Source organism: Pseudophryne corroboree, chromosome 1 (genome assembly GCF_028390025.1).
Source record: "Pseudophryne corroboree isolate aPseCor3 chromosome 1, aPseCor3.hap2, whole genome shotgun sequence".
In the NCBI taxonomy this organism is placed as follows: domain Eukaryota; kingdom Metazoa; phylum Chordata; class Amphibia; order Anura; family Myobatrachidae; genus Pseudophryne; species Pseudophryne corroboree.
Window position 1 is genome coordinate 700,099,047 of NC_086444.1, and position 25,373 is coordinate 700,124,419.

Consider the following 25,373-nt stretch of genomic DNA (forward strand, 5'->3'; position numbering starts at 1 on the left):
GGTGCAGCTTGCCGAAGGTGACGTGGTAACATCAGACACCGCTCCGAGTGATTTCAATCTATGATCTCCTCTCTCTGCAAAAAATGTGCTTCCTCTGAAGCTTCTCTCTATGTACTTTACTTTATTAGGCAACTAAATATAGTTAGTAGAGGATTAAGCAATACTGTGCCTATGTAATGGAGAGATTTAAGTTAATTGGTGTTCTGTATCCCATCCAAGTATTTATAAAACTCTACAAGCGTAACAAAAACTCAGAACAGATGTAGTTGTATATTTTCTAACATTACCAGTTCTCCAAAGTGTGAGAAGAGGTGACGTGTTTCCCATGTATACATGGACTACCATTGTATGTCTTCTAAACATATTACGTATTATCATATTAATCAGCAAAATGTTCTCAGGAATGACCAAGTTGGGATTCTTGGAAGACTCCACAATTTGCTTTGTGTTTATTTAGCATTTGAAGAAACTGAGTGCTTCATTCCATGCCTAAAGTCAGATGTACAGTAAACTCTGGATTTATTATTAAGTTTGCGCAGAGTTTATTTACCATGGATGAAATGTGTAATAGAAAGTCAAGCGATTCAAGAGCAATGGTATTAAACAAAATAAATATCCACATGAATCACTGCTATTAGGGATGTTGAATTTAGTTCTACATTATAGTCTGAGAGTGCAAATATTAAGAACATGGAATGTCTTGATGTAAATCAACAGCTGTGTATATCTGGTGACTTGGTCATTTTCAGTGGAGGAGTGAACTGGAATGTAGCGTTAGTTAAAATGATTGTTATTATTGTGATGGTTTACTGGTAAAGTACAAATGGTTTCAGCAGAAGTAAACAACGTGGAAGTCATTAGAAAATAAATAACATTTGCATATAATATTTTGAAATTAAGCTTAAAGCGAGGTTGGATTTAAATCTATGTAGCCTATAGCATCTTTGGTACCTTAAGCCATACCCCATACTAGCCACATTTATTCTACAAGAGCAAAATTCACCAACTCAAGCCTACTCTGATGACAGCCCAGCCTCTAAGATTTGTAGGCACTTTCCAAAATGAGTGACTTACTATACTAAATGGCAAACTGCACATTACGGGAGGGAATATCAGTGGCCTGAGTGCTTGAGGGACTACCCCCTCTTCTAGGGGTCATGTTCGAGACTGTGTACTCGAATTATACATTGTTACTCTTTTAGATTGATAGATACCTGGTGGACCATGGCTAAGCATGAGTGTTTTATTCACTTTTACAGAAATTACACCAACATTTGCACTCCTGCCAATGAAAGTGGGCGGTCACAACATACCACTTTCCCCTCCTCTGGTTGGCTGTGGGATTTAAAATAATTAACTACAGTATGTCCCTGCCAGTGACTGGCATTTTAGCTCTACATTCATTCACTAACCTACAATAAAGTTGTCCCTGTGGTAAAAAAAAAAGCTTAGATAGTTGAATTTGTAGACTTAGTGCATTGAATTTTAGACACTGGATGGTCAGTACGAGGGTCCCCTATAGCATGTACAGTCCATTAATGTGGGATATATACAGTGTGGCAAAAAAGTATTTGGACAGCCACCGATTGTGCAAGTTGACCCACTTTAAGAGATGAGAGGTCTGTAATTTCCATCATAGGTACACTTCAACTGTGAGACAGAATCTGACAAAAAAAACTAGGAAATCACATTGTATGATTTTTATAAACAATTTATTTGTATATTCTTGCGGAAAATAAATAATTGGACAATCAAAAAGTTTAACTCAATACTTTGTAATATAACCTTGGTTGGCAATTACAGAGGTCAAACGTTTCCTGTAGTTCTTGACCAGGTTTGCACACACTGTAGCAGGTATTTTGGCCCACTCTTCCATGCAGATCTTCTCTAGATCTGTCATGTTTTGGGGCTGTCGCCGGGCAACACGGACTTTCAACTCCCTCCACAGATATTCTATTGGGTTGAGGCCTGGAGACTGGCTAGGCCACTCCAGGACCTTGAAATGCTTCTTACGGAGCCACTCCTTAGTTGCCCGGGTGGTGTGTTTGGGGTCATTGTCATGCTGGAAGACCCAGCCATGTTCCATCTTCAATGCTCTTACTGAGGGAAGGAGGTATTTGCCCAAAATCTCATGATATATGGCCCCATTCATCCATACGGGCACGCAGGGGGGGTTTCTGAGTACCTGGAAACCCCCCCTGCCTGACGATTCATTGGTTCAGCAGACCAATAATAGAGGAACTCAGGCAGGCTGTGCACTGTGCCTGCCCATAACGCAGCAGCTGCAACTTACTGGTTGGTTTGATGTAGGGGAAGCTGCAGCGCGGAGCTCCACTCAGGCAGCTGCAGTTCCAGCGCAGCTTTGACACAGAGCTGTTTGCCATACAGGGTGAGGCACTGACTTTCTCCACTGTCTCTTCTGCAGCACGTGTATGTCTCTTATGAGGGGAGATGCTGGGGGGTGGAGGAGGTGGTTGGGGCCGGGTGACCACTGTCTTCAAGTCTATGCTATACCGATACCCGCAACAGGTGCATGGGGGGGAAGGGGGAATATATATTAGTGCTAGCAACAGTAGCAGCACTCTCCATTCTGCTGCCTCTGACCGTCCGGGAGCAGCAGCAGTGGCTAAGATGTTAGTGTAACATTTCCCTGCACAGGGCTCCGTGCAGGGCTGACAGGCAGATGTCTCCTCTTAGTCGGGACAGCGGGAGCAGCAACTTTGGGGGAGGCTGTAATCTGTCACAGACAATCCCCCCTCCTTCCAGGATGACCAAGTGAAGTGAGTACAGAGGGCTTTGGAAGGGAGGATATAGCATCTGACTGCAGTGGTCATCAGGCTGCACTAAGTTACTGTACATTGTTGGTAGATCTGAAGTATCTCTCCCCATGCCCTTATTTCTCTCTCTCCATGCCCCCCCCTCACTCCATGCCTCTCTCTTTCTCTCACCACACTCCTCCTCCCCGTGTCACCCTTGCGTGTGTAATATATATATATATATATATATATATATATATATACCAAACAAATACTCTCCCTCTGCGCTAGTTTGTTAAAACTGTCACCCTAAATAAAACGTAGATTGTTTAGTATAGGCAGCCTGATTCAACTAAGTCCCCTGTTAGAAGGGACTGGAGATAAGGAATGTGCAACAATAGAAGAATTGGCACCAAGGGGTCACATCAACTCCCACTATTCTAACCCTTAATTGATTAACACTTTTTAACATAAGATAATAACATGTTCCATCATAAAACATTTATTAAAAACATATTCAAATTAATACAGAGGAGATATATTATTCCACACTTTAAGATGTATGACACTTAGCGCTGAATACAAATGTTGAAGGATCACAACAATCTCCTCCTTCTCCTTATAGTTGGTTCGGAGATAGCTTCACAACACAGACAACCCAACACATTTCGTCTTATACAAAAGACTTCATCAGGGGTATCTCTATAATTGTAAAAGATCTTATCAGAACTAAACACAAACATTCCTTAATGAAGAATACATAATACATTCAATTAAAACATATGAGGAACATATCATTACAAAAGAACAAAGATATATCCGAGCAGACAGAGTGAAAAGGAAGAGAAGAATATTACAATTGTATCTTAGGTCATACCTCAAGCGGCTGAGAAGTATAGTTGTTTATACAAAAAGTATAATGCGACAAAACTTGTTCATACATGCATGATGGAAACTCCTATATAACACCGAGGCTTTCTGATGACCAATCAGTGTGGCCTAATTGTAAGAATATTGAACTCATCATATATACTGAATGTTCATATTATGTATATAGTAAAAAATGTCATAATGTCCCCTCACATGCCTTATGGTGAGATAACTTGTACAAAAATTTGGAAACCCAGGTACTAAAGGGTCACTTAGAAAGGAAACCTAATAGATTCATATTTAGGGCAAATTAGTGAATGATCACATCAGATATTTAATTAATCAATGGTACCAATCTTAACTAAAGATGATTAATACATCTTACAATGGAACCTTATTTGAAAAACAACCTCCCCTTTTGGGTATAACATATATTGGAGGTTTTTAAGGCAAGAAACTATATTACTGGTCATAACTACCATTTTGACCCATAGCAATTAAATACTTTAATGGGTCCAACTACTTTGTTGATTGACACAATAAAGATGCAGATCTCTAGACCCAGACCCTAAAGATGTTAGAATAAATTGTCAGAAAATAAGCTTTTAATTGCATAAACTCTCCACTATCACAATATCAAAGGAAGGTGTGAAGGTGAATGTATCCAACCATTGAAAGCACTAGAATGCAGTATTGCAAATGTACATGAATAAAATATACATAGTAACATTTACACATTAAAACAGAGCTTTGTTCATAATAGTGGCATATTCTCTCACCTTCTATGTATCTGCAATGGACACTCAGTACCTGTGCAATGAAGCACCAGACTAGGTGTTGCCCCTTATAAAGGGAAAAGGTGATGATGTCATCACATGTCCTATTTTGATTGGTACACAAATAAGGACTTATTACGGCCTGGTTATTAATAGTACACACTAACCGACCTATGGATTTTATCATCTCTTTATTAGGATTAATTCACTATAATAATAATCACTCTTATATCCACCCAATATAAGTAAAACTTTAATTATTATATGACCCACAATGCATTGCGGTGTTAGTCTCAATTAGAAGCTGCTTTGGTGGATGACTGACAGTGTTAGTAACCAATCGTTGTGTAATAGAGGCAGGTACTTTGGCCTCTGATGCTTAAATGGATATATAAACGTATTTTCAGCTCTTAAGAGACAATACTGTGGGGAATATGCTTCCCGTCAGCGCCACCCGCCCCCTCCGATCATTAAAATGAACGGTCCTGGTCGCTGCATGTGCCCGCTGTAGCGGGACCTTATGCGTTCCAGCACCATCTTAGTTGTGCGTTCCACCAGTCCGTCCGGCGCTTCCCGTCACCTGACCAGATCACATGTTAGAGGCGGCCAATTAGAAGGCTCTCAACCGATTAAGGAAGCTAGAATACCAAACGGCCGTTCAATAGACAGCCACTTGTACGTAATTCGACCCCCACTTGTATCAATCACAAGCGGCACATCTATTAATACCATAACCATGGAGCATACTCACTTCCATTCTATACATTAAAGGAAAAATATCTTATAAGTGGTCAGGACCTACCATATTCCATATAGTGTACCTGTATGAACTACAACACGTTTATATATCCATTTAAGCATCAGAGGCCAAAGTACCTGCCCCTATTACACAATGATTGGTTACTAACACTGTCAGTCATCCACCAAAGCAGCTTCTAATTGAGACTAACACCGCAATGCATTGTGGGTCATATAATAATTAAAGTTTTACTTATATTGGGTGGATATAAGAGTGATTATTATTATAGTGAATTAATCCTAATAAAGAGATGATAAAATCCATAGGTCAGTTAGTGTGTACTATTAATAACCAGGCCGTAATAAGTCCTTATTTGTGTACCAATCAAAATAGGACATGTGATGACATCATCACCTTTTCCCTTTATAAGGGGCAACACCCAGTCTGGTGCTTCATTGCACAGGTACTGAGCGTCCATTGCAGATACATAGAAGGTGAGAGAATATGGCACTATTCTGAACAAAGCTCTGTTTAAATGTGTAAATGTTACTATGTATATTTTATTCATGTACCCTTTGCAATACTGCATTCTAGTGCTTTCAATGGTTGGAACATTCACCTTCACACCTTCCTTTGATATTGTGATAGTGGGGAGTTTATGCAATTAAAAGCTTATTTTCTGACAATTTATTCTAACATCTTTAGTGTCTGGGTCTAGAGATCTGCATCTTTATTGTGTCAATCAACGAAGCAGTTGGACCCATTAAAGTATTTAATTGCTATGGGTTAAAATGGTAGTTATGACCAGTTATATAGTTTCTTGCCTTAAAAACCTCCAATATATGTTATACCCAAAAGGGGAGGTTGTTTTTCAAATAAGGTTCCATTGTAAGATGTATTAATCATCTTTAGTTAAGATTGGTACCATTGATTAATTAAATATCTGATGATGATCATTCACTAATTTGCCCTAAATATGAATCTATTAGGTTTACTTTCTAAGTGACCCTTCAGTACCTGGGTTTCCGAATTTTTGTACAAGTTATCTCACCATAAGGTATGTGAGGGGACATTATGACATTTTTTACTATATACATAATATGAACATTCAGTATATATGATGAGTTCAATATTCTTCCCATTAGGCCACACTGATTGGTCATCAGAAAGCCTCGGTGTTATATAGGAGTTTCCATCATGCATGTATGAACAAGTTTTGTCGCATTATACTTTTATTATAAACAGCTATACTTCTCAGCCGCTTGAGGTATGACCTAAGATACAATTGTAATATTCTTCTCTTCCTTTTCACTCTGTCTGCTCGGATATATCTTTGTTCTTTTGTAATGATATGTTCCTCATATGTTTTAATTGAATGTATTATGTATTCTTCATTAAGGAATGTTTGTGTTTAGTTCTGATAAGATCTTTTACAATTATAGAGATACCCCTGATGAAGTCTTTTGTATAAGACGAAACGTGTTGGGTTGTCTGTGTTGTGAAGCTATCTCCGAACCAACTATAAGGAGAAGGAGGAGATTGTTGTTATCCTTCAACATTTGTATTCAGCGCTAAGTGTCATACATCTTAAAGTGTGGAATAATATATCTCCTCTGTATTAATTTGAATATGTTTTTAATAAATGTTTTATGATGGAACATGTTATTATCTTATGTTAAAAAGTGTTAACCAATTAAGGGTGAGAATAGTGGGAGTTGATGCGACCCCTTGGCGCCAATTCTTCTATTGTTGCACATATATATATATATATTCACATATCTGGAACCCCCCCACCTTAAAAATCCTGTGTTTGCCCCTGCATTCATCCTCTCCTTAATACGGATCAGTCATCCTGTCTCCTTTGCAGAAAAGCAGTCCCAAAGCATGATGTTTCCACCCCATGCTTCACAGTGGGTATGGTGTTCTTGGGATGCCATTCATCATTCTTCTCCCTCCAAACACGGCGAGTGGAGTTTATACCAAAAGTTCGATTTTGCTCTCATCTGACCACATTACATTCTCCCAATCCTCCTCTGGATCATCCAGATGGTCACTGGCAAACTTTAGACGGGCCTGAACATGTGCTGGCTTAAGCAGGGGGACCTTTTGGACGCTGCAGGATTTCAATGCATGACGACGTAGTGTGTTACTAATGGTAACCTTTGTGACTGTGGTCCCAGCTCTCTTGAAGTCATTGACCAGGTCCCCCCATGTAGTTCTGGGCTGATCCCTCACCGTTCTCAAGATCATTGATACCCCACGAGGTGATCTCTTGCATGGAGCCCCAGGTCGAGAGAGATTGTCAGTGATCTTGTATTTCTTTCATTTTTTTAATAATTGCACCAACAGTTGATCTCTTCTCCCCAAGCTGCTTGCCTATTGTCGAGTAGCTCATCCCAGCCTTGTGCAGCTCTACAGTTTTGTCCCTGGTGTCCTTAGACAGCTCTCTGGTCTTGGCCATGGTGGAGAGGTAGCAGTCTGACTGTTTGAGGGTGTGGACAGGTGTCTGTTATACAGATAACCAGTTCAAACAGGTGCCATTAATACAGGTAACGAGTGGAGGATAGAAGAGCTTCTTAAAGAAGAAGTAACAGGTCTGTGAGAGCCAGAAATCTTGCTGCTTGGTAAGTGTCCAAATATTTATTTTCCACAAGAATATACAAGTAAATTGTTTAAAAATCATACAATGTGATTTCCTGTCCCCCCCCCCCACCCCCAGATTCTGTCTCTCACAGTTGAAGTGTACCTATGATGGAAATTACAGATTCTGTCTCTCACAGTTGAAGTGTACCTATGATGGAAATTACAGATTCTGTCTCTCACAGTGGAAGTGTACCTATGATGGAAATTACAGACCTCTCTCATCTTTTTAAGTGGGTCAACTTGCACAATCGGTGGCTGTCCAAATACGTTTTTGCCCCACTGTGTGTGTGTGTGTGTGTGTGTGTGTATATATATATATATATATCAGGGACGTGCAGTCAGGGGAGGCAGTGCCTCCCCTGTCACTGCTCCCCTGTCACTGTTGATTAAAATTATATAAAGAAGATGCATAAGACACATATTCTGTGTCATATGTATCTTCTTAATATTATTCTAATAAAGTTAGCCTATGAAATTACTTTGGGAGGCACTCATAAGAAGTGCCACCCGTACACAGTGAAAAACAGGGATGCAGCTGGGGGCGGGGCCAAACACTGGCCTTTAAAAGTCATTAGAAAGAGAGAGGACAGCGGCACTTATACAAGTGCCTCGCTGACAGCCTGGGATGGGCTTTCAGGCATGACAGCTGTGATTGGACAGTAGATCCAGCAGTGGATCCGCTGGTCCAATCACCCAGAGGCGGTGGGAGAAGCGGAGGCGGGACCCGGCAGTGACTGTGAGCTGTCCCGGCAGTCACTATGAGCAGCGGTGGCCCCGGAAAGCCCGACACTGGAGAGCATGCGGCGGCGGTGGCCCTGTCTTGTTCCACCCTCCCAGGCAGCAGCAGGAGCATCTCAGGTGAGAGAGGAGAGCGGCGCACGGGTGGGGGGGGGGCGCTGGGGGGAGAGGAGAGAGACTTACAACCCGCTGTGCAGCCAGGCAGCTTGAGGGGCTGCACTGGCGTGCGCACGGGGGAGGGGGTGTGGGAGGGGGCCCCCGCGATGATTTTAATCTCAGTAGGAGCCGGCAGTGGCACTACAGTAATGAAAAAGCAAGACAACTACAGCTCCCAGCAGCCCTTGTTGCAGGAAGCTCCTGTTTATTTTCTGTTTCATTACTGTAGTGTGATGCGCAGGGGCGGATTGGGCCGGTCCGAATGGCCCCAACCCTCAGTAGCCTTCCGGCCATCTTGTACCCGCGCCTCCCACCACCCTGGAGCTGCACCCGCACTGCCCACCCACCATTGTGCTGGCCTCATCGTCCACCAGCTCATGGCTCCCAGAAGGTGAGGGCGGCTAAAGGAGACACAGACACATAGAAGGGGGAGGGGATACACACACAGAGAGACATGGAATGAAGGGGTGGGGGGGGAGAGACACAGACTGAATTGGGGGGCTTTTTGACACAGAGTGAATGAGGGGGGGGGTGAGAGACACAGGCAGAACATGATTGCATAGCAGATAGACACAGTTGGGAGATGATGTGCTGAGAGACGACACGGTGGTGGGCGGGGAGATGGTATTGCTGAGAGGCAACACAGGGAGGAGATGATGTGGAGACGCAAGGGGAAACTCTTATGGTGTGGCGTAATGTGAATTTCGGCTCATACTGTGTGGCGTAATGTGAATTTATCTTATACTGTGTGGCGTAATGTGAATTCGGCTCATACTGTGTGGCGTAATGTGAATTTATCTTATACTGTGTGGCGTAATGTGAATTCGGCTCATACTGTGTGGCGTAATGTGAATTTATCTTATACTGTGTGGCGTAATGTGAATTTCGGCTCATACTGTGTGACGTAATGTGAATTTGGCTCATACTGTGTGGCGTAATGTGAATTTGGCTCATACTGTGTGGCGTAATGTGAATTCCGGCTCATACTGTGTGGTGTAATGTGAATTTTGGCTCATACTGTGTGGCGTAATGTGAATTTCGGCTCATACTGTGTGGCGTAATGTGAATTTCGGCTCAAACTGTGTGGTGTAATGTGAATTTGGCTCATACTGTGTGGCGTAATGTGAAATTTGGCTCATACTGTGTGGCGTAATGTGAATTTTGGCTCATACTGTGTGGTATAATCAAAATCAGGGTGTAGGTGCTGGGGGTTGCAAGGGGTGGGGAGTGTGTGGGGGCAGGGGGAGGGGAATGCATTTGCACGTAGGCCCATCACTCGCTAGTTCCGCCACTGGGTCAGGAATAGGTTGGGAAAGTGTAAGCAGCGATAGGGTGCAGCGGCAGCTAGGACTCAGGGTTATGCCGTAGCAGACAGTCCGTACCAGCTGGTGGTCACACCATTTTGTTTCATTTTTTTTCCTGGGGTGTATTATATCTACTTGTAATATTAGGAACTAGGGACAAATTAGATTAAGCCATGTGATTTTACAGAATGTAAAACAGTGCAAGACATGTCCCTGGGTGGTGCTAGACACGCACAAAAGACTGTGCTAGACACGTCTCTTTGGCAGTGCACCCCCTAATAAAATTAGTTGCGCACACCTACGATGGGCTGCAGGGAGGAGCAAAAATGGACTAAGATCTAATGTGAAAATATATATATATATATATATATATATATATATATATATATTTATTATGCCTCCCCAGCCAAAGACCTCACCGCACGTCACTGATATATATATAGATATAGATGTGTCCTCATACACTTAGCCTCAATATACCACTCTCTAACGCTCTAGTTAACTGCGCTGAGCAGTGAAGTGTCTTTTTGCATGGACGTGCATCTTAATCACAATTGGGGTTGTGCACCAGCCATTTTTTTTGTTTTGGGTTTTGGTTTTGGATCTCCTTCATGTTTTAGATCTGTATTGGTTTTGCCAAAACCACCCTTGCGGCTTTTGGTTTTTGATCTGTATTTTTTTTTTTTTTAAGTCATCAAAACAACTAAAATAACAGAATTTGGGGGTATTTTTGTTCCTACTGTCAAAGTCAGAAAAATATCACGATGCACACTGCCATATTTGCACCTCATACAGGTCTGCGCTGCGCATGCGTGCGCTCTCCCGTGCGTGCGCATACTCGCTGTTGCGGGCACCCGCGGGCGCGCGGTATGTGCATTTACGGTAGAGTTCATGTGTTCGTAGCGTGCGACTCAATCGTTACATATTTCCACTATATAATGTATTTTGTAGATCATGGTCCCTTTGATAGAATCTGAAAGTTTGGTTAATGTAGCATGTTCATGGACAGAGAAATCCCTCTTTGTTTGATACGAAGGGTCAGACAGGAGTAATACTGTGGTGTTTAGTATCCATCGGAAGAGTATTTAATTAGCAATATTCCGGTGTTGGTTTGAAGCGGATTAATCGCTCGTGCGAATAGTTATGGACATAAGAAGTTTATGTCCATTTACTATTATTTGCACTTACTTATCCATGCGGCGGGAAACCTAGTTGCCCACCCACCTGAGCAGTTGGAAATCGTCACAGCCCACCTGTATGAATCAACCTATGACCTTTTGTTATAATGCGAGGAGGAATTCCTGTGTCCAATGAACAATGAGATTGTAGGGACCATTGAATTGTATTGTATGTGGGGCATAAATAGACAAGCCGATCACATCCAGCTCACTCTTCAACGGTTCTCATTGCTGAAAATCGGGAGCTGGATGTCCAGAGGCGCATGCGATCGTTCCCCTTGTGCGTAAGTTTTCTCCGCAATCATATTGTCTTTCTTGTTGTTATGGGCCATATCTCTCTCTCTCTCTCTTCTCTTCTTTCTCTCGTACTCTCCTAAACGTAATAGTATTGTATTGTATTTCCTGTGTAGTTATCTGGTTAGGTAGTCTATGTTATATTGTAGTGTATGACTTGTATTGTATTAATTCTTTTGCAAGTATAACATTCATAATATATATATTAGGCGTTGGACCCTAAGCACGGTATCTGTGTATTTCTTATAGTGTTAAGTATTCACAGAGCGTCGGTGACGCTCAAACAGCTTTTAAGTTAATAAGGTTACACTGTGTTGCATCTGCACCCTATCTCTACACTAAGGTTTTACAGCATATTACATTGTTTATGGTTTAGATTTAAAGGTTTAACATTGTGAGCGTCAGCGCCGCTGGTGATCTCCTCGTGGTCCCGAGCGTCCGCTACGCTATAGCGAATCATTACGTTAGTCGGCAGCCAATAGCGTGCCTGCCTGTGATCTCTCGGCCGTGAGCGAACGTGACGCTTGAGCGTCTCGACCACGGCTAAGCGATCGTTACGCAACGAGCGTACCCTTACGGTACTCCACACGTAAATAGCGTACAGTGTTCTTAGACCTCATAAAGGGTTTTATATAAGATAAATATTTAGCTTTATCAATTGGCGGCTCGTCCTGTCCTTCACATATCTCTGCTAGGTAATTTCAGCAGACATTATCCAGCAGCAAAGGGCGGGAGGTCATATTCCTCGTAGTGCTTTTTGGATAAGCGTCTGCTTCGCTTAGTAAAGGGTGCTGAAGGAATCCGGAACCGGAGGTAAGAACAACACGCTAGTGTCTTTTAAAACTGTTTATTTCTGTCTTGCGTACACACGAACATATCTGCATTTCTTTTTCATTCGTGTATTTTCATATATCACTCTCCTGTTTGCCATTTTATAATTGATAAAACGTGCTAAGAGAGATTTGTCGCTATTTCATAGTTAAAGTGTAAAACCCACATGCAACTCTACCTAAGGTAAAAGGAGAGATTGGTGTGTTGCGCGGTAGACGATCGAGGATCATCTACATTGATAAAAGTGTTAGTTGTGTTGCGGTGGACATTGGTTTTGTGTACACGTGTCTCTAACAAAGGGCTGAGACTCGCGTACGCCAAGGCCGACGCACGCAGCGTAAATTACGCAACGGAGCGTCTGGGTACGCCCACGTAACTCAAGTCACACGACAGTTGATTTTTAAGTAGCGCAACAGGCGATAAGTAGCGCATCAGGCGATAAATAGCGCAAAATCTATTTTTAGTGTCTGAAATTTAGATTAACAGATCCTTCTCCAAATTCACAACACATCTGGTCTAAAGAAAATTTCTGCGCAGAAATAGAAATAGAAGCAAAAGTGTACGTGTGGTGAGTGAGTGTTTTGTATATATAAGTTTATACAATTTTACAGGTTGAACCACAAGAAGTCGAGTTCTTGCAGAGGTACATACATGTAAGTGACGTGCATGGTGGCTAGGGAGGCATCTCTGGTTAAACATAAAATTTGAGCAGTAGAGAATAGTAGACCAGGAGGTCATACTACAGACCGGGAGGTCCAGGTACAGCAGACTAAGAAGTCTGCCATAAAAGAGAAAAGGGCACAACCCAGGGGGTTGGTGCAAAACCCATATAGGCCAATAAAGCTCTGGCTGAAGGAATTCGCAGCCGAAATTTTCGATTCCACTGGTCGCTCAGCACATAAGATTAGTTGCTTATGTGCTGAACGATTGTACCGCACGTAATTGTGTACATTAGTTAATCTGACCAGTACCATTTGTGTACAAACCAGGTCGTAAAACTATTTGTACACTCTGATGTGATTTGTGTAATTTTTTATTTTCTGAAGGGAAGTTCGCTGGTCACTCAGGAATTGTCCAACAACCAATAGTTACTGGAAAGAGTAAGTGTTCTGCGGATATCCCTCGCATGTTCCAGTAAATAGAGGTTCATAGGGGCCCTGGGTCGAGTACGCCAGCACTAAGGCAGTGTGTGGGTCGTATTGGTCGGCGTGGGCGAGTGAGTGGGGTACTCGGTAAACCGCCACCGTCAGCCTATCGTGAACATTTTGGTTTTTGTAAGGGTTCGCTGAAGACCCTGAAATAAGGTCAGAGGTGGTGAAAGCAACGCCTGCAAGTTATGGGGGCCAATTGTTCAGGAAGGGGGCGATCAACCTCGGTTCGGGTTGATTCAGTAAACCGACCAGTCGGGTCGGCAAGGTACGTAATGTGTGAAAAATATGGCTCACATACAGAGGTTTTATGTGATGAATGGGAGAGAATGACAGTGCATGACGGGGAGAAATTCCCAAGAGTAGGTAGCTTTAGATCAGAAGTGTTGCAAAATTTAAGGAGGAGGATATGTCTCATTAAATCAACAAAGAGACGAATCCAACATTATGATTATTTGCAGCTATGGCAACAGGAGGGTGAAATACAGAGAGGATTGGCTCTGGCGGCGGGATCTAATCCTATCAAGAAATTGATAGCGACAGCCCCGCCGCCACCATACATATCAGGAGAGAAATTGGTTGCGGAGAATGACGCATTAGGGTGTAACAAACAAACACTTAGCAACTGTGTAAATGTTAATAAGTTAACTAATGCAAGTATTAACCCGTGCAAGTTGTACCCTGTTTTGAACTTTCCCCAGGAGTGTGATCAAGAGGACGAATCGGCAACAATATCGGCGCTCTCTCTAGCAGCCACCATAGCAGAGACAACAGTAGGCACGGCTCCACCCACGAGATTAGTAACAAAAGCCCCTAGCGGAGGGATAGGTGAGGTCGTATCTACAGGTAAGTACAGCACCATACACTACGCTGAAACCATTTCACCACAGGCTGTAGAACCTACACAGAGTGATGTTAGTAGACTTAATCCTGTTAGGGTAATAGCAGTGCCAAATGGGAAAACTGACACGACAGGAATCACTCCTGTTAGGAACATTGCCATGTACAGCCCATTTTCCCGAATGGAATTAAGAACCATAGTGTCTGAGTTCCCTGACCCTAGGAAAGACTTAGTTGCCAGCCAGAAATACATCAGAGACCTAGGGAACACTTTAGAGCCCAATAACAAAGACTGGCAGGTATTGCTGAGGGCATGTTTACCCTCCAATGTCGACGCAACTCAATTTTTGGCTGACTGTGGATTAGATCAGGATGTACCTCTTACAGATGTGTACAACAAAGATAACGTAAAAAGAATAAGTTTACAGTTAAAGGAGTATTTCCCAGCAGTAGTTAAGTGGAACAAGATTTTCTCCATTAGACAGAAAGAGTCAGAAACTGCTGCAGAATATTTTCACAGGGCATTACTAGAAATGGCAAAGTACACAGGTATAGAGGACATTAAAACAAACATAAACCATCGAGAAGTAGCAGTATCTGTACTAATGGATGGGTTAAAAGAGACATTAAAGACAAGAGTACAGACCACGCAACCATGTTGGCGAGGTCTGTCGGTGGCTACTTTGAGAGAGGCTGCTATTGATCACGACCGGAATATCACCCGACACAGGGAATCACAAGGTGATAAGTTAATGGCCGTAAGTATACAGGCCCTGACCACAAGGCAGCCTTCGTATAAATCACCAAACCCTGTGGGTAAGTCAAATGTGGTAACTTGTTTTTCTTGTCATAGACAGGGACACATGGCACGAGACTGTAGAGTGAAAAATTCACAAAACTCATATCAACCCCCTAGACAACGACACGACACACGACATTGGGAGCAAGGTCCGCAGAGACGGAGTTATGAGCCACATACAGGGGAAACAAAAAGATACCCCCCGAACAGAGACTGGCAAGCCACTGGTAGTTCCCATTTAACCCCTTCACAAGCAGTTGCTGCCAGCGGGATTCAGGGAGGTCACCATACCCAATAGGGGTGTGGCCATACCTGTAATCTGCAGCCAGTAAAATTGATTGCAAGTCTTGGAAGTGAACCAGAAATTGCAATCAATGTAGCTGGTAAATCATTAAACTTTCTTGTAGACACAGGGGTGGCCAAATCAGTGATAAATTCGACAGTGGGCATGAGAACCACTGGTAAGACAATTCCAGCCATAGGGGTAACGGGAGTAGTCCAGCACTACCCTGTTAGCAAACCAGCCGAGATTACAGTAGGGCCGTTACATACCAAGCATTCCTTTTTGCTGGCTGCATCGGCACCGACTAATCTCCTGGGAAGAGACTTATTGTGCAAAATGGGGTGCGTCATTTATTGTACTCCTGAAGGTGTATTCTTGGACATACCTGAGAATCACGCTCAGGAAGTGCGAGACATGTTAGACTCCCCGTCAAAATTAATGTCACATACCATTATGACAAATAGGACTCCATCCCAAGTAGAGGAAATGACATCCCAGATACCAGAGTCACTTTGGACTAAAGATGGACAGGACACTGGATTAATGGCAAACGTAGCTCCGGTAGTTGTACAAGTAAAAGATGGTAGGATAGCTCCAAAAATCCCACAGTACCCTCTGAAGCCAGAGGTGGAGTTAGGAGTGTATCCCGTAATAGAGCGCTTGCTACAACAGGGCATTCTGGTAAGAACGTCCAGCACTGCCAATAGTCCCATCTTCCCTGTGAAAAAGAGTGGGGGGAGGGGTTACCGGCTAGTGCAGGATCTAAGGGGGATTAACAAAATAGTTGAGAGTCAGTTCCCCGTAGTGCCAAATCCAGCTGTCATCCTTATGCAAATCCCTCCCACTGCGAAATTTTTCACTGTTATTGACCTCTGCTCCGCTTTCTTTTCGGTACCTCTGCACCCTGACAGCCAATATTTGTTTGCATTCACATACAGAGGAGTCCAATACACATGGACTCGATTACCACAAGGTTTCATAGACAGTCCAAGTATCTTTTCCCAGGCTTTGCATGATTGTTTACAGTCTTTCCAACCAGAGAGTGGATCAGTATTAATACTGTACGTGGATGATCTACTACTGTGTTCTGATTCATTGGAAGCATCCCTGAAGGATACGAAACAGCTCCTGTTTCATCTTTCAGACACAGGACACAAGGTTTCCAAAGACAAGTTGCAATTATGCCAAACTAAGGTAAAATATTTGGGACACTGTCTAACACAAGGACTGAGACACCTGACCGCTGATAGAATTCAAGCAATTAGAGACATGACTCTGCCACAAACCCAGCAACAGATCAGAACATTTTTAGGAATGTGTGGGTATTGCCGTAACTGGATCCCAGGGTTTTCCATTCTAGCGTTACCTTTGCAGGAGATGGTCTCCTCAAACAAACCTGAGCGGATTTCGCATACAGACGAGTCCGAGATGGCATTTGAGAGACTTAAACAGTGCCTAACGCAGGCACCAGCATTAGGTATGCCAGACTATGGGAAACCCTTTGAGCTGTACGGAACAGAAAGTGCTGGTTGCGCGGCAGGCGTCTTAACCCAAAAGCACGGTGATGCCAGCAGGCCGGTAGCATACTACAGCGCTCAGCTAGACACGGTAGCGCGATCCCTCCCCACATGCTTGCGAAGCGTTGCTGCGATAGCATTGCTAGTAACGAAAAGCGAAGATGTAGTGCTAGGTCACAACCTCACAATTCATACACCACATGCAGTGTCAGCCTTGCTAAATTCTGCCCAAACCAGGCACGTCTCATCAGCGCGGTTTACAAGATGGGAATTGGCACTAATGGCCCCCGTAAACATCACCATAAGGAGATGCAGTGCATTAAATCCTGCAACATATCTCCCAGGTGTGCCTGGACAGGCACAAAGGGTGGAGGATGAGAGTGGTGGGGAAGGAGAATTTAACACAAAGGAAGACACACATGATTGTATGGAATATTTGACCCAAAATTTTACCGCAAGGCCTGACATCGGTGACAATCCACTGGAAGATGTAGATCTAACTTTCTACACGGATGGTAGTTGTCACAGACAGTCAGACTCGGGAGACTTGTGTACTGGATACGCAGTCGTAGATGACCAAGGCACCATAGAAGCGGAACCACTAGGCCCACCTCACTCAGCCCAGGTTGCTGAACTGGTCGCCCTAACCAGAGCATGTGAATTGGCTAAGGGCAAATCAGCCAATATCTACACCGATTCTAGATACGCATTCGGGGTAGTCCATGATTTCGGAGCCCTATGGCGCCTCAGAAATTTCATGACGGCAGCTGGTACACCGATAGCGCATGCAGCTCACATCAAAAGGCTTCTAACAGCGATACAGGAACCCGACAGAGTGGCTGTTATCAAGTGTAAAGCACACACATAAAGCCAAGACCCAGTATCGCTTGGTAACAGCCGAGCAGACGAAGCAGCTAAGTTAGCAGCTGGTACCCCCAGACAGACAGACACCACGCAACTGATGGTATTTAATACCATCAACACACAGAAGTTGTGTGAAATGCAAAATTTGTGTTCCACACAGGAAAAGGCAGTCTGGAAGGCAAAAGGATATGGCCAGGAGTCCTCAGGACTCTGGACGGATGGACAAGGTAAACCGGTGGCCCCCAGAGCATATCTTCCATGTTTAGCTGAGGCAGCTCACGGGCTGACTCATCTGGGCAAGGAAGGAATGTGCAAGTTGGTAAGAGCATATTGGTGCGCCCCAGGATTTTCATCTCATGCAGGTAAGAGAGCAATGTCATGCCTTACCTGTTTGAGAAAGAACATCGGAAAGGCAATACCAACAGAACCATCTCATATCCCACCTGCAGGCGGCCCTTTCCAGGTAATACAGATTGACTTCATTCAATTACCCCCTTGTCGAAATTTGAAATATGTACTTGTTTGTATAGATGTGTTCTCAAATTGGGTCGAAGCATTTCCTGCGGCCACAAATACCGCTATGTTTACTGCTAAGAAAATTGTGCAGGAATTTGTATGTAGATATGGTATCCCTAGAATAATTGAAAGTGATAGGGGTACCCATTTTACAGGTGATGTCTTTCAAGGAATGTGTAAGTTGATGGGAATTGATAGCAAGCTGCACACTCCATACCGTCCACAGGCGAGTGCGAAGGTAGAAAGAGTGAACAGCACTATTAAAAATAAACTGAGCAAAGTTATGGCAGAGACAGGATTGACATGGCCAGAAGCTCTACCCATTGTACTGTACAGCATCAGAACCACTCCCAGATCCCCTCTTAATCTGTCTCCTTTTGAAATCTTGTTTGGTCGACAACCGCATGTTATGATTAACCCTCAGGATGATTTGAAGTGTAACAATGAAGTGACTGTAAAGTACCTGGTTAATATGAGTAAACAGCTAAGGAATCAAAATGATAATTTGGCTCTCCCTGCCGGACGCAGACGCTCAGTGAGGAGACAGTCTCCTCTTGGCACCCCTCTCCCCCTGATATTAACAGTACTGTGTTGGGGAGACATATACACCCCACGGCTAAAGGGGAAGGCTGGAGGGAATCAATTAACACGCTGGGGGGGGGGGCGTGGCCTAGCTGCTGGGAGAGACAGAGGTGCATCTCAAGAGCTCCTGCAAAACGGGGCCTTTGTAGGATCAAATAGTCCACTTCTGGACCTTCCAACGACCCATATCAGCTCCCCCTGTCTCCCTCAATACCACTGTAACATCCCTGCTCGAGCCGCGGAGTCGGGGAGCAGTTTTAACTGCTCCCGCGGATTGCGGCCTACGAGACGGACAAAAGCCGGGGCCTCGATTTACACCGTGCATCGGCGGTGGCTTCGGGGGCTCCCGGACCGGGCCGAGAGAAGTACAGAGACATCGGGCTCCTGTGTTGCCGCTGACTGCGGATAGAGAACCCACCTCGACACCCGCCACTAACCTGCACTACCCATAGACGCTGGGTCTCCTGACGCGAGACGAGGCAGAGAAACACCCACGGCTGCACGGGTCACGCGGGCACAGACCTCCGCTGCTCCGTCTCTACCAGCGCTGCCGCTGACCGCGGCTGGGGACCCACTTCGACACCCATTATATGCCTGCACTGCCTGGGGACGCTGGTCTACAAGGGACCCCCAGAGCCTCCGGAGCCACACTAACGGGCGCAGTAGACGGCTCGCGCTCGGACGGGGGCGCTCGAAGCTCACACCACTGACTCGCTAGCGGGGGGGAGACGGGATCGGACGCGGGCGACGGGGTAAGTTGAGTGGCTGACTCTCCCTACACCTCCCTAGCCCTATGTCCCGTTCTCCAGAGCCGCAATAACCTGAGGCCTCACAACTAGGCCGGAGCCGGGACCAGCAACAAGGACACTCAAGCTTGCTACACCGTGGCTGAGGGGCTCTAAAGCCACACACTATCCCCCTTTTCACTGCTTCCCCACAGAGGTCAGAAACAGAGGCAGGACCTGTCACGACAGGACAAACATTCCACCTGCGCATTGGGGCGCGCTGTAGCTGACTCTGACTCCGGCTGGGGACACCCCCCCCCCCCCTCCTGTTCCCAACCGCAGACCCCATCCCCCATCCCCCGCTGAGGGGAGCCGCTAGACACTGACCAGTCCAGACCCGAGACGTGGTTCCACGTTTACTATACTAGAGATTGACCGCCAGCAGCTCCACATTCATAGGAGCATTTCGACGTCCGGATCCTGCCTTCTTGCTGCCTGTAGCTAACATACCGCCATGCTTTATCCGGGCCCCCTGTTCCACCCTACTCTACCCGAAGCTATTTGATGTGCTCCTGAAATCAGGCCACGGGGGATGACCGCTTCCTAAGAGCCATGTCGCCATATGTTTCCTGCTGTACTTGACACACCTGACCTACTTGCAAACATCCTCCCTTCGGTTCCCTTTCCGGAATATGAGACGTACCTCGAGATACTCTAGACGGGGCAAAAGCAACCAACCGCGAAAAGTCACGAGATCTCAAGCTGACCTGAGGCCCTTCCTTCACCCCACTTTATCCCCCCAGATGGAGAGCCGTTCCCCTCCCCGACCATCTATCTCTCCCACAGCCTCTCCGACTTCAACTCCAGCTGACGATATGGCTGATCTTACGACCGCGAGCAGTCGCGAACTCCGGGATATCCTGACCTTTATGAAGGCCCTTCCTACGAAGCAAGACCTTCAAGAAACCATTAGGAACGAGCTCGCCTCCATTAAAAGCGATATCACTCACCTTTCTGACAGAGTGGTTGCCTTGGAGGAGGACCGGGAGGCCAACGATTCCTGTGTGACCCAGCTGAGAGACTCTGTCCTTGCTCAGTCCAAAGAAATCCGAGCTTTACAATCCAGGCTGACGGACATCGATAACAGAGGCAGACGGAATAATATCCGAGTCCGAGGTCTCCCAGAGGAGGTTCCTCAATCTGGGCTAGTAGACGCCCTGTCTAAGATATTCAACGAACTACTGGGAGCAGACTCGGATAATGTCATCACTTTCGACAGAGCTCACAGGGCCCTCAAACCGCGGGGCCTCGCCACTGACCGGCCTCGTGATGTTATCTGCCGGCTCCACTACTTCACCCAGAAGGAGGAAATCATGTTTAAAGCCAGACAACTTGACAGTATTGATTTCAATGGCAGCTCCATAAGCCTCTATCAGGACCTATCCTGGTACACGCTGCAACAGCGGAGATCCCTAAAGCCCCTGACTGACGAACTCCGGAAACGTCAGATTCGCTACCGCTGGGGATTCCCCTTTCACCTTCAAGCCTGCTCCTCCGGGAAATGGTACACCCTGTCTTCCCACACGGGCCTCGCTCCCTTCTGTTCTTCCTTGGGCCTCCCAAAGATGTCTATACCGGACTGGGAATTCCCTCTTTCAGATATACCTCCCCCCAAGCGAGCTTCTAACGGGGAACCATGGCAAGAGGTCCGAAGCACTGGGAGGAGATCCCAGCCAACTACAGCCTCTTCCAAGACCACCTAGCTGTAAAAGAACTCTCTGATTGTTATTGACTTTCCCCTCGACGGGAGGATATGCGGGTGGGGGGATGTGGGAGGAGGGTTCCCGTCCTCGGATGAGACACGACGAGGTTCTGTGTCTTTTCCAGTGGTTTGGGGAGGGTTTTGATGAATAGTTAACATTCCTCCATATGCTGACTGGCGATGGGAGAGGACGGCGGCATTGATTACTGTCCCTGTCCCTCCCCTGGCCACCCACCCTCTTTACTCCCCCCCCCTCATGTTTCCATGTGTCAGTTAAACATGTTATTGCTGTTATTATGGTTCAGGTAGCGATGCACCCCTATTCCCCCCCTATAATACCCGCCTTTGACTATTTGTCGGTGGGGAGACTGACGAGATTACGGTTCAGTCTCTCTCCTGCGGGTTCTTTGCTGATGTTGTTACATTGTTATTGTACTCTTTCTCTTTTTTTTTCTTCTTCCATGTTTACTCTTCTTTCTTCCCCCTCCCCCTCCCTCCACTTTGAGGCTTCTAGGAACGTGTTCTACTTCATTCCACCATGAGTACCCCAGGGAAGATTAAAGTACTGTCCCTCAACGCACGTGGACTCAACTCTCCGGAGAAGAGATCCAGTCTTCTACGTCTGTTAAGGTCAGAAAAAACAGACGTGGCATTAGTACAGGAGACCCACTTTAAGGTTGGGATCCGCAACCCCTCTATCACCAACCGCTACTTTCCAACAGCATTCTACAGTAATACCCCTGGCAGCAAATCCAAGGGAGTGGCTATTGTTTTTTCCAGGGATTTACATGTCTCGGATGTGGCCGTATATAGGGTAACCCCGGGTAGATTCCTTATATTGACCTGCAAAATCTCTGATCAAACATTCACCTTTGCTGTGATCTATGCCCCTAATCAGGCCCAACTATCCTTCTTTAATTCCTTCCTTCCGAAGCTAGACTCCTTGATGCAGGGTGTCGTGGTTTTGGGAGGCGATCTTAACTGGACAATGGACCCTAATACTGACACCTCATCCCAATCCTCTAGATTTGTCGCATCCAAATACCGACGCGTCAAACAATTACTCCACACGATGCAAATGGCCGACTCCTGGAGAATCCTTAACCCTTCAGGACGGGATTACTCCTATTACTCTCATCCCCACAAGGTTTACTCCCGCATTGATTATCTATTCCTCAGCCACAGACACCTACCGCTTCTCATAGAAGCCAATATTGGTTCGATCACATGGTCTGATCATGCCCCGGTGACTTTAACCCTGACCCTCCCACACGGATCTCGTAAACAATGGACCTGGAGACTCAATGAATCCCTCCTATATGACACATTATGTAAAGAAGCCTTAGATAAAACCCTAGAGGATTACATTGCTACTAATGTCACAGATGATGTTTCCCACCTTACCGTTTGGGAGGCGCATAAATGCGTCCTTCGCGGGAAACTGATACAGCTAGGTACCCACAAAAAGAAACAGAGACAGTCTCTGATCACAAGTCTTTTACAGAAAATTCATAATCTAGAGACATCCCACAAAGTGTCTTTGTCAGAGGTAACCTTAGTAGAATTATTAGAAGCCCGTTCCCAGCTAAATAAACTCCTCTCAAACAACATAATCCACTCCATCCGCAAATGTAAACAGAAATTCTACCAGTGGGGTAACAAACCGGGCCGGGTCCTAGCCCATGCGATAAGAGCCCAACACTCGTCCTCCTTTATTGGCTCAGTGAAAGATACTAGAGGGACTCCCAAATTCAAATCACCAGAGATTGGGGCCTGTTTCGCACACTTCTATTCCTTGCTCTACAATCTAGAGAACACAGCCCCTGATACAGATCCCCGTCTCATACACCAAAAAATTAGAGACTACCTGAAATCCATCGACTACCCTATCCTCCCATCTTCAAAGCTTAATACATTAGAAGCCCCCTTCACTACCCAAGAAATAGACCGGGCCATCTCCTCCATGACAGCGGGGAAAAGTCCTGGACCAGATGGCTTCACCATTGCATATTATAAGGTGTTCAAAGACAGACTGCTCCCTCTCTTGCTCCGGGCATTTAACTCAATTGCATCTGGCTCCCACTTTTCCCGTGACTCCCTTGAAGCCCATATATCGGTGATACCGAAACAGGGCAAAGACCCTTCGGCATGCTCTAGCTATAGACCCATCTCCCTCCTCAATGTAGACCTGAAAATCTACGCGAAGATCTTGGCAAACAGACTTAACGTGTTGCTCCCTCTCTTAGTACATAGCGACCAGGTTGGATTTGTAGTAGGCCGAGAAGCCAAAGACAACACCACCAAAATCCTCAATCTTATCCACCTAGCTTCCCACAGTTCTACCCCCACCATTTTGCTCTCCACTGATGCCGAAAAGGCATTTGACAGGGTTAGTTGGAAGTTCATGGAATCCATCCTAGAACACATGGGCTTAGGTCCCAATGCACTCACTTGGATTATGGCCCTCTACGACTCCCCAACGGCAAGGGTGCGTGTAAACGGCACCCTGTCAGAGCCATTCACTATAACCAACGGTACCAGGCAGGGCTGCCCATTATCTCCCTTGATTTTTGTACTATGTATTGAGGCGCTGGCCAGGTCCATTCGGGCTAACCAGGCTATCAAAGGCCTCACCGTTGGCGATGATGAATATAAGCTAGCCTTATTTGCTGACGACCTCTTAGCCATAATATCTCACCCTACTGAATCCCTCCCACACCTAATGACAGAACTAGACCTATTTGGACACCTCTCCAATTTTAAAATTAATTATACTAAATCTAGTGCTCTGAACATCTCGGCCTCTGTAGACTCCATCACAGCCCTCAAACACTCTTTTCCTTTCTCATGGCAACCTTCCCACATAACATACCTAGGTATTAAGTTGAGTGCTAAAGACTCCCAGTTATTCTCCCTGAACTACCTTCCACTATTGCAAACGATTCGAAATGACTACTCTAGATGGAATATGAAATTCCTATCCTGGTTCGGGAGGATAAATGTAGTCAAGATGAACACCCTTCCTAAATTACTTTATGTAATGCAGACTCTCCCTATCCAAATCCCAGAGACCTGGTTTCGTTCTATATCATCTCTGATCCAACAATTTATCTGGCAAAGAAGGAGACCTAGGATTAGTCGCTCCCAAATCTCAAAACCGATTGTAAGGGGAGGTCTCCAACTCCCCGATATAAAAAATTATTATCAAGCTATTCTTCTGAATAGAGTTTTAGATTGGACGAGATACCGAGAACTTAAACAATGGGTGAAGTTGGAAGGCCTGTACGTACAACAATTTCCAGAAATATTCCCCTGGCTACCCTCTCCCCCCAAATTGACTAGCCCTCACCCCACCATTACTCCTACACTTGCTACTTGGAAATCATTGCGAACTCAACCCTACATTTCCTCTAAATTTGGTCCCCTGACGTCCTTTCTGGCCAATCCCGAATTTGCTCCGGGAACTAACCCAGTCCACTTTTCACAGTGGGCACTGTCAGGCTTGTTCAGGGTGGGCCAGATGGTATCGTCGGCAGGAGTTAAACAGTTCTCGGAGCTTAGGACAAATTGGGACATCCCCCAACAGGATTTCTGGAAATTCCTGCAAATAAGGCATTTCTTGACATCTAGCTCTAGACTACAGGAAGCTGCCAGGGAGATGACACTCTTCGAAAAACTTTGTGTCGCCACCCAAGACCCGACTCATACTATTTCCACTCTCTACAAGATTCTCGGTCAGGCCCTGGCCTCTGAAACTCCTTCTTACACAATAGCCTGGGAAAGAGACCTGGGCATCTCTTTGTCGCGTAAAGACTGGGAGAAAATATGCCTAAAAACCCACACAAGCTCCGTCTGTGTCCAAATAAGAGAAACTCAATATAAAGTCATGACAAGATGGTACAGACACCCCTCCCTACTCCACGCTATGTATCCCGCCTCGTCGGCACTCTGTTGGCGCTGCTCCTCCCCTTCTGGCACCCTTCTACATATTTGGTGGACCTGTCCACTGATACAGCCTTTTTGGCAGGAAGTTATACGCACCTCCCAATTCA

At 45.3% G+C, this 25,373-nt stretch overlaps 1 protein-coding gene and 1 long non-coding RNA gene across 2 annotated transcripts in view; one reads left to right on the forward strand and one right to left on the reverse strand.

Annotated features, from left to right (window-relative positions):
* The window catches only part of TBXA2R (thromboxane A2 receptor), a 252,123-nt gene that overhangs the window by 121,577 nt on the left and 105,173 nt on the right, over positions 1-25,373 (reverse strand). The window lies entirely within an intron of this gene.
* LOC134936211 (uncharacterized) lies at positions 5,604-6,790 on the forward strand. The gene is made up of 4 exons (XR_010180478.1): positions 5,604-5,635; positions 6,131-6,198; positions 6,287-6,408; positions 6,584-6,790. It is a non-coding gene; the product is annotated as an uncharacterized LOC134936211 (long non-coding RNA).